This window comes from Sebastes umbrosus, chromosome 2, assembly GCF_015220745.1.
Source record: "Sebastes umbrosus isolate fSebUmb1 chromosome 2, fSebUmb1.pri, whole genome shotgun sequence".
NCBI lineage: Eukaryota > Metazoa > Chordata > Actinopteri > Perciformes > Sebastidae > Sebastes > Sebastes umbrosus.
The window spans coordinates 10116765-10126408 of NC_051270.1; positions in this window are offsets into that span (position 1 = coordinate 10116765).

Here is a 9644-nt window from a genome sequence, read left to right on the forward strand (position 1 = left end):
CTTTGGACATTATCACCTGGGATTCACAACACACTTAATTCTTACATTGAGGTATGTGCATCTCATCTGGAGGAATTTTAACCCACCTGTGGTTGGAAACAAAGAGGCAGAAAACTTATGCTTACGTTCAGCTTGACTGCAGGATATATTCTCATACTTGTAGAGCACAACAGCGTTTTACTTAATCTCTAAAGACAAAACAAAATAGATTAAAAAAATGTTTATCTGACTTATTTTTTAGCTACTAAACTGAGCCATAGCTCCATAATGAACTGCACTATGACTTTTTGACCTTTGCTGCATAATATTTACGCCCTGTATTTTCAAGCCTTTACACATGCTTGTTAATACGCACATAAATGCAACACAAGCCAGTTGGGGATTTTTTTTAACCCTTCAAGTTCAGTCACAGTTTGCCCACAGGGATGTCTAGACGGAAGGTTGGAATTCACATATTATTATGTATATACTCACATCACCTCACAAACCCACACATATGGAAATAACTGTCAACATCTAGGAGTTAGGCATTTTGAGATCTAAGTGCTTTTCAAATTGGTGCTTTTATTCTTCCATCATACGAAGCCACGCAGTGCCTGTTCCGAGAGAAATGATTTGATTCATTTCCATTCTGTGATTAGATCAGAGTAGGTACCTTATGGTGCCTGAATATGCACTAATTTGTATGATTCGCACACGCTCTACCTACATTTAAAAAGGGAGAAAAATCTGTCACAGCAGCGTTTTTGTCATACTAGAATTTTGCCTTCCAAAATGACATTGTTTTAATAAGAACAAATAGCAGCCTTACTGCTTGGTGTTGTTGTTGTGCTGGCATATATATGTGTGCGCGTGTTTGCGGGAACGTGACGATTATGTTTATGCTTGTGTGGCAGATGAATATTGCAGCACAAATTGATCACTCTGTAGAGTTGGAAATTTGATTAAATGCTCAAGGCTGATTTCCGCAACAGCTCTTGTATAAGTCATGAGAGCACTTTGGGGGAAGTTAAAAAAACTGTGAAGAAAACAAAAGCCATCCATTTACCTCATTAGTGTGCGTGGAAAATCTTGACATGCTTTGAAGAGAACGTGCTTGTGTAGCTAAATCAGCTTAAGGGCCCAAAGCAGACATTCAAGGCAGGCAACCAAACATCTTCCCAGAGTGATAAACAACCTCGCCTTGGTTGGGAGGACTGTAAAAAAAGAGAGAGACTTTGCTCCATTTTTCAAGTATTACTATTATAGGTTCCTCCGTTAATCTTCATGTTTGCCTTGGAGCCAGCATTAACATGGCTGATGACAGGTTTCTGCTGATTCTCTGAGCTCCATCACACAAGCATTCGCACGTCGTGCACACGCGCGTATAGTACAAAGACTCTCAGCTGCTTACACACACACTCTCGCTGTCTACAATGGCAGCAACTGCATCAATGCCCATTAGCAGAACAAAAACAATTTGAGGGGTCGAGTCCTCGGTTCATCGGGGCGACATTTGAGAGGCAGAGAATATTTCCCTCCAGCGTCGAATACAACATTTCTCTGATTCACATGCACGCCAGGTTAATTCTCCCCCTTTCACATAAAATCCTTGTTTGTTTTGGCGGTGCGTTGCGGCGCGCTCCAGACGTGTCTCTCAGTGACACAAACCTCATTAAAATGATTCGCTGGAGCTCCGTTATTAATCAAGCAAAGCAAAATGATAAGTGGGAAATAACTTTACGGAGGAAATCTCAAAGTCCTGTTGAGGACATGTGCTTCCCAAATATCTCATTTGATTAACTGGCCTGAACCCCTTTCATCGACACGCTGCTCGTGCTGGAAACAAGCACTCATGTGTCATTTGGCAGGACGGAGCCAGTGATAATATCAAGAGAATGGCTTTAGAGAAATAAAATCTCAATCTGTCAGTATTTCATTTTTTCCTTATGTGCTCCAGCAGGAACTTCCAGTGCCATAAATTGCTCCCATTTGAACGCTGTTGGTATTAAACTGTTCCAAATTTGGACACACTGAGATTCAGACAGAAACATTTAAGATTTATTTAAATGTACTATTATTGTATACTCACAATTTTTCACACAATTCAGATGTGAGTCTCTGAGGCAAACCTTTTACAAAATGCTGTGTTTAGTTCTCATGTCTGTAATAATAGCAGGACAGTCGAGGGTCTGTTATCTAAACTGCTAAAGTCGGCTGAAAAAGTGAAGTGAAGATAACGTTGTCGGTAGCCTACCGTTTACAAACAACATCCTGACGGATCGGTTAAAACATATCAGTGATGCTGTTCTGCCCTCAATGTTCTCCATGAAGTTTGCTGGAAGTGATGCGATGCCGCCGTGTAATGCGTTTTATGTGGAGAGAACACTGCGCCAGACTCCATTTAAAAAATAGCCTTTTAAATGCTACATTGCCTGTCAGTAACCGGTCATATGGTAACTTGGGAGGCAATTTGGCCCTGTGTGCTCTGATTAATTTGGCATGCAGTTAACACACCAGTCATAATTTGGTTTTAATGGCAACTCAGCTCCTGGCATTTGCTCCCGGTGTTCTTCATCACTATTTTGGAAGAAGGAAATAACGGGAGTAACAGGAGAAACAGCTTTAAAAGTGACATATTTTCTTTTTTAAAGTGCTGTGCGGTGGATCTAATTTATGCCAATGGGAAAAGCGGTTTGTGTGGATTACGAAAAGTGATAAACTGATTAAAAGAATCTTTAAATAAACTGTTAAATTTGAGAATGGAATTTGGTGTGTGGTGTGAGGCCAAAGCAGTCAACCTAGGGGAAAAACTGATGTTTTGACTGTATACTGAAAAAGCTGGAAAGCCCTGCTGTGTCTTGCCTCACACTGTTGACATATTGCACATAACCACATGATGGCAGTACTGCATCTGAAATATTACAAACCCCAACACACTGGTTTTGCTTTCAGAAGAACAATGCCCTCTTTTCATGCACACGGAGGTATGTGAAGTATAGTAATGTGACGATTTGCTGCCACCACCTGTCATGCTTCCGTCTTGACACTAAAACACCCATGAAAGCCACTGCAAGTCGTCTAATTAAGCTATACGCTGGTATTGACATGAATTATGCAGCAGCTTTAATGAACTCGAATCAATAAACACAAGATCTATAATGGAGCCAGTCACACAAGCTGCTGTGGGCAGAGTGGTTCTTTAACCTTGGGGCTATATCTCTACCTGGCTGACACAACTCCCGGGGAACGGCTGAAACATTCAGGTTGATGGAATAATCCTGCTTTTTTCATATTTATACCATCAGAGGCTCCCCCCCAAACTCTAATGACAGCATATTGTGGATGTATTTTTAATGTAAAAATACATTAAGGGTTGAGACGAACATCTGGGTGGTGATGTTGATGGACAGAAGGAGGAAGGAGGTACGCAGATATGAGAGTGTTAAGAGAAGACAAGGAAATACAAAGATATACCATATATATTCTAAGGCTGCACCTAACGATTAATCTAACGATTCATTTTTATTGATTATTCTAAAGATTATTTTTTTGAATTCTCGATTAATATAACAATTAATTTACCCAAAATAGTTATCAAGCCTTGTCTGATTAATATTTAAATATTTTATTCAATCATCTTCTCTTAAATACATACAAATGTAACAAGATAATAGACCCTATTTGTCAGATACAGGATCAGAAAAATACTGGACCTCAAATTCAAAAGGAAATCTGTGACACAGTTAATTTAATCATGTGGATTGATTTAATCGCTGGAGTTATATGCAGCCAAGATAATCACTGGCAAATGTATTTTTGCATGACGCACGTTATGCAAATCGACATTTTTTGTAATCGATGATGTCGATTACGCCGACGAATCACCCCAGCCCTGATATATTCAGTAGAACACAACCCTAACATCCTGATAACTTACATAAACAATAATGTTGCATTTTCCCGATGGAGACAAGTGAACTCTGTGGATATCAAACTGAAACGCCTACTGTACTGGATAGGTAATATATCAATGATTCACAGACCTAATAATAACAATACACATTTGTCTTGTCTTTCATTGGCATGAGAACAAGGTATGTGAGCTTTTGCAGTTGATTTGTGTTGCAGCGTTGAGTCGTTTGTTCCTCACAATGCCTTCCAACACTGAGCACGGCGTTCCAATGTTGAAATCAACTTTGCCAACTCTGTTGGCTGAGCGAAAAAGTCAGATGTCATGACATCACACACCAGTTTATAATTCAGTATGCTTCCAATGTCAAAGCCACGATGATCAGACTCGTTTGTATACGAGAGCAAAGAAATGATCAGCATGAATAATACCAATCTGCCTCATCTGCCAAAATTCTCCCTCATGGTTTGAAAAAAGGAGTTGTTACTGTTTGCTTTTGAGTATTTCAGTTGCCAAGGATGGTGAGAAATCCACCGACAATCTCTTTATTTGGCAACAATATCTGAAACTTAATGAGGAAAATAATGCTTTGGAGAAAACTGCAGAAAGAAGATCTCTAGAAAATTCCAGCGGAGTTTAATGTTACACTGCAGAGTTCACTTCAGTTAACCGGACAGTTTAACCCTTTGAAAACGGATCTCCCGCAGGCGGCTGCGGGAGATCGTTGTTTGCATGATCCTGATTAAATCGATCTAAAATATAAACTATAACAACCAGAGCATTCATTCTTTTTGCAGCAGAGAGCTAAGGCTTCTGTCTTTCGCGTCATCACATTGTACGCTCATGATGACGTCATTACGTCACATGCATACATAATGAAACTATCAGAACGCCTTTGCGCTTGATCTGCTCATAAAAATGAGAATATCTCCAAAAGTAAAAAATGTGCATAATTCAAATAACTTATGGAGTGTTAAGAAATATGTTGCTCATGTTTCTACATTTAGAAATCTTTTGGATCAATATTATTTTATTTAAGAACGTAAAAACATGACACAATTTCATTATTTTTATCAATTATTATGGTTTGACTTACATAACCTTTTAGTTTAGGTTGTAGAGATTTTAGGGATATGAAGCATTTGAAGATATTCCAAGTTATGACATCACAATAAGCAAAAATACCACTGTAGGCAACGGCGGACCGTTTCCATTGCAGAGTTCAAAGGGTTAACGCAAAGCAAAATAGAGAGACCTTTCTCTAAATGTAAGAAGTCTACCATGGTTAAAAAACATCAAACTCTAAAAAAGCATCTCATTAATACTTTGGCGATTTAGTTGCATTTGATCTGTATTTTTCTATTAATCATTCTACGCATACTTTACAAACATATCTACATAAATGCGTCATGAGTAACACCACAAATGAAAAAAAATGTCTAAAACCCCACTGGTTGACAGGCCTCCAACCACTCTAACCAACAGAAGTCCTCCTAAATTCGGTCTTTTTCAACAAGAACACATCTGTGGCGCCACAGTCTCTTTCACCTATTCCCAACCATACAGCGTTGCCTCTCAAAACAGAAACAACAAACATGTAGGAGGAAAACACTTTGTGCTCTCCGTAAAACCAGCTGGGATCCCCTGCCGGTTTAAAACAGCTTGGCTTCTTTATCAATAAAGGTGTATCACACATCAGAGGACGCGTCAACCTCTCAAGTTTTATTCACTTTGGAGCAGAGCTTCAACTATATTGAAAGTGTTTTCACATTCTCCTCTTATTTCCTCGTTGCTGGCAGCTCTCACAAACACTAAAAAAAAAAAAGAAAAGGCAGCCACTATTTCTCTCTACCGCTCCCTTTCAAGGAGAGAGGAGAGCTTTCAATGAATCACCCCCCCTCTCTGCTCCCGCCGTGTTCTGAACTGTGTCTTCCCTTCGTCAAACAGCGTGAGTGATGGAAGTGACAGAGAAGACACCTGCCCTGAACCACCGCTGACAGAGAGGGAGAAAAAGGAGGAGAGAAGTGGAGGGAGGGGAGGCGCACTGCCTGATGGGAGAAACACACAACGAGGCAACAAACTTGCAGAGACTATCACTTATAGTGACAGGCCAGGAGGTGCCGTGCTATTAGCAGGCCGTAGGGTAGGCCCTGAGCGCGGCCCGTCCTGCCTACGATGGATGGGCCTCTCTCTCGGGACTAAATTAATACTGGGAGTCTAGTGAATTGCTTTTGGAACAATGTCCTCCTAAGGAGCTAATCAGACAGGAGTTATCTAGAAGTGCCTGTAGGCTGGCTGGCGTGGCTGCAGCTCTGTGGCTGCCTGGCAGAAGGCAGGTGCACCACGCCGACACACAGCAGTTCATTCCCGAGCAGGACACAGTGGTGGTGCTATTCATTAGACTCTGGTGATGATGAATCCCAAGACTCAAAGTTTACCAGGAGAGAGTTTTCCTGGGAGTACTAATAGTAAAGTAACATGATCAGACAGGTTGAAGTTCTAAATTAATGTTGAATGTTTGAAATTGTATTAAAAAATTTACTAAAAACTAATTTTGACAATATAGCAATTCAGTTTTCACAGGGGGTGTGGACTTTAAACATGGTTCGAAATAGAGGTATACAAACTATCGTTATCAGTGGAACAGGCCTCTAATAGTAGCTGATGGCTGCACAGCCGCCGCCACCGCCGCCGCCGCCGCCGCCACTCACGCAGAGATGTACATGGAGGCTCCATACAAGTCAAGTTAGAGGGGGCGAAAAAAAAGTTATGTCTGGAATATATGACACAACACTATCAGCTCTTTGTCCCAGATACAAGACAGGCAGACAAGGAGGAAAAGAAATCATTCACTTCTTCTTGCTTACTGTACCAATTTGACGTGCTCTCTTCCAAATAATCCAGCCATGTAACCATCCATTCATGAAATGAAACCGCACACTTTAGGATCCTCCTTACACAGGGAATATGCACAAACATTAATGGTTTGTAAGAGTGGCATCTAACAACGTAACGGGACACGCAACAGAAGTAATCCTGACCAATCATACTGTAAGCCACAGAACAGCGCATCGCCCGTTGCAAATAAATACCAAAATTGAATCCACCAAATCACACTTCAAGATAGCTTTTTACGAATTATTAAATTTGGAGTGAGAAAAAACTGATTTATTAAAATAAGTATATGCAAAAGTAGCCGAAGTGAAGTAAAGAAGATATCTGCCGAAGTAAAGAAAATATCGGCCGATTAATCGTCTATCGGCTTTTTCCTTCACCTAACTATCATCATTATATCGGCCTTTAAAAATCCACTATCGGTCGGCCTCTAGTTGAAAACGTGGTCAAAATGCCAATATCACTATATGACAAGAAAACCCAGACTGCTGATAATACATCACAAAGTCCAACCTCAACAGAAAAAAAACTCACCCACTCGATGCATGCATCAGGAAGCATCACAGCGTAGAACAAACATTCTCCAATGCAAACTTAAAGAACAAATGCAAGAATGTTGTTGAAGCAAAAGCAAATTAATTCCACCAAAATAGCACAACATAACTCACCAGACACCACTGCAACTCTAATAGTTTTGTGCAACAGACTTTCAGACAGTCAGTACACAAATCTGCAGACTCACCGCTGGAGGAGCTGGAGGGGGCGTGTCCTGGTGCGGGATCTATCCATTCATCAGTCAGCAGTAACATACAGGGAAATCTTTGCCTGTGTAGGCAGTGACCTATCAATGTGGCAAATGTCTGGTTTGTTTGGCAAAGATACAACCAAATAAACACCCCAAAAGAAAACCACCATTAGAAAACAGCTTTTTCACAACTAAAAAAATGTGTAAAAGCACACGATGAACACACACGATGAGCATCTGGTGACGGCGCACCAGGATAAAGAAAAAGGAAAGAGAAATCTTGGTGTCAGCGCACCAGTAGCCATACATCAGACAACATACACAAAGCCAATAAAAGGGTTAAACAAGTAAAAAGAATAACTAAATCATATAAATTAGGCCTGTACCAAATCTCATTCTTTACATTTGAAGCTTCTTTTGAGGTTTTCGAATGAATCTTTGAATGTCTGCCGTCATATTTCATGATGTCATCACCCTAAACATATGGGAAAATATGAATTTGTGTTATTGTGTTTATATAAATTTAATTCATGGTGCTAGACCGCCCCTTTGTGTGCAGCAGAGTGCAAACAGTTTTCGCCCACAGTAGTGAAAATGTTTTTGAAAGGCTAAATGCCAACAACTATGGACTGAAGCAGAATATTTCATTGGATAAAAACAGGGAAATTGGAAATGATTACATTTATCTTTTTTCAATCAATTTTGACTTTTGGACTGAGACAATTACAGCGATGACGACTGAGCGCCACGTCTCTCTCTGTGTGTGATGCCGGATTTTTCTTTCTGGGATCTTTACAGACTTATCTGCCCACGTTTCGACTGTTTCAACGCTTAGCTGGAGAACACCAGTCAAATGTTTGGACCACTACACCATAGCTACAGTATAGTCAATATAGTTATATTCCTTTCCACCCTGAGCGTGACGTAAGAGCAAAATGGCCACTGTGTGAATAAGGTGAATTGTATGCAATGTTTAGGTTAAGTTATTTAAGTTAAGTTAGTTTTAAGTTATTAATAATAATATTTTGAATGTCAACGTTGTGAATGAAGCTTCGAACTCTTCGGTACAGCCCTATTTCATATTTTTTAAGGAGGCAGTGGCACTTACTTTATTTGTAGACGAAGTCCATGCGTCTATCCCTCTAGACAAATGTCAATGACTTTGTTGTAGAAGTCCTCCTTGTCAAATATATTCCTCAGTGCCATCAGTCTCCAAGGACGAAAGCCTGTTCTGTTCCACTCTGGTACGGCTGTAGGTCTTCATGTGCTTTAACGCTGAAAAGGTCCTCTCCACAGATGCGCTGGGCGAAGGAATAGTTTTGTAGCCTCGGGTACAGTCTCCTGCAGATTATTATCTGTCAAAAAAATTAGTAGGTTTACAGGTGTCATTCTTGGACTGTTTGTGGACAGTATAATCCCATCAAATTAAACTTTAATCTAATCAGATAATAATAATAATTTTGCCTATCTGGACAGGCTCTTTAATATATTATCATCAAAATTCTATAACCTCATTTTTGTGCTGTTGACATGTCTCAACACCACTGATGTTTGAGCCTTGTTTGTGATCTGTATCATCCACTTCTACTGCAACAAAGGCTGCTGCTTGTATGTCATTATTTAGAGGCTATGACTCCTGATAACCTCGGCAACGGCTTCAATTGAATTATTCTGAATCTGGGTGTTATGCTGAGGTCTGCTCCCCTGTCAAATAGTGTTTCCCTCCTGTTAAAATGATAACGCCCCCATCGGATAAGGGTTGGTTCAGGTTTAGGTTCAGGGGGGAAACGCGCATCCACGTGAAGCAGTACTCCACACAACACCTGTAGACAGAGTTGAGGAGATAAATATGTCTCCAACTTGTCGTCTTTTTCTGCCAACACACGCAACAGTTCAACATAATTTCTATGATTGTCATTTCCCCAAAAGGCTAGCTCTTGGGTCAGTGTATCATTTGGTCATTTGATTTTCCTTTCACAAACGAATATTAAAAAACAAACAAAATTGTGGTTATTTGATTTTCGTTTTGAAATACAAAAATGTATATTGATATACGAGATGTTTTTCTTTATCGGGCTCAAAAAGAGATGAACTAAACTTAAAAAAACGAGT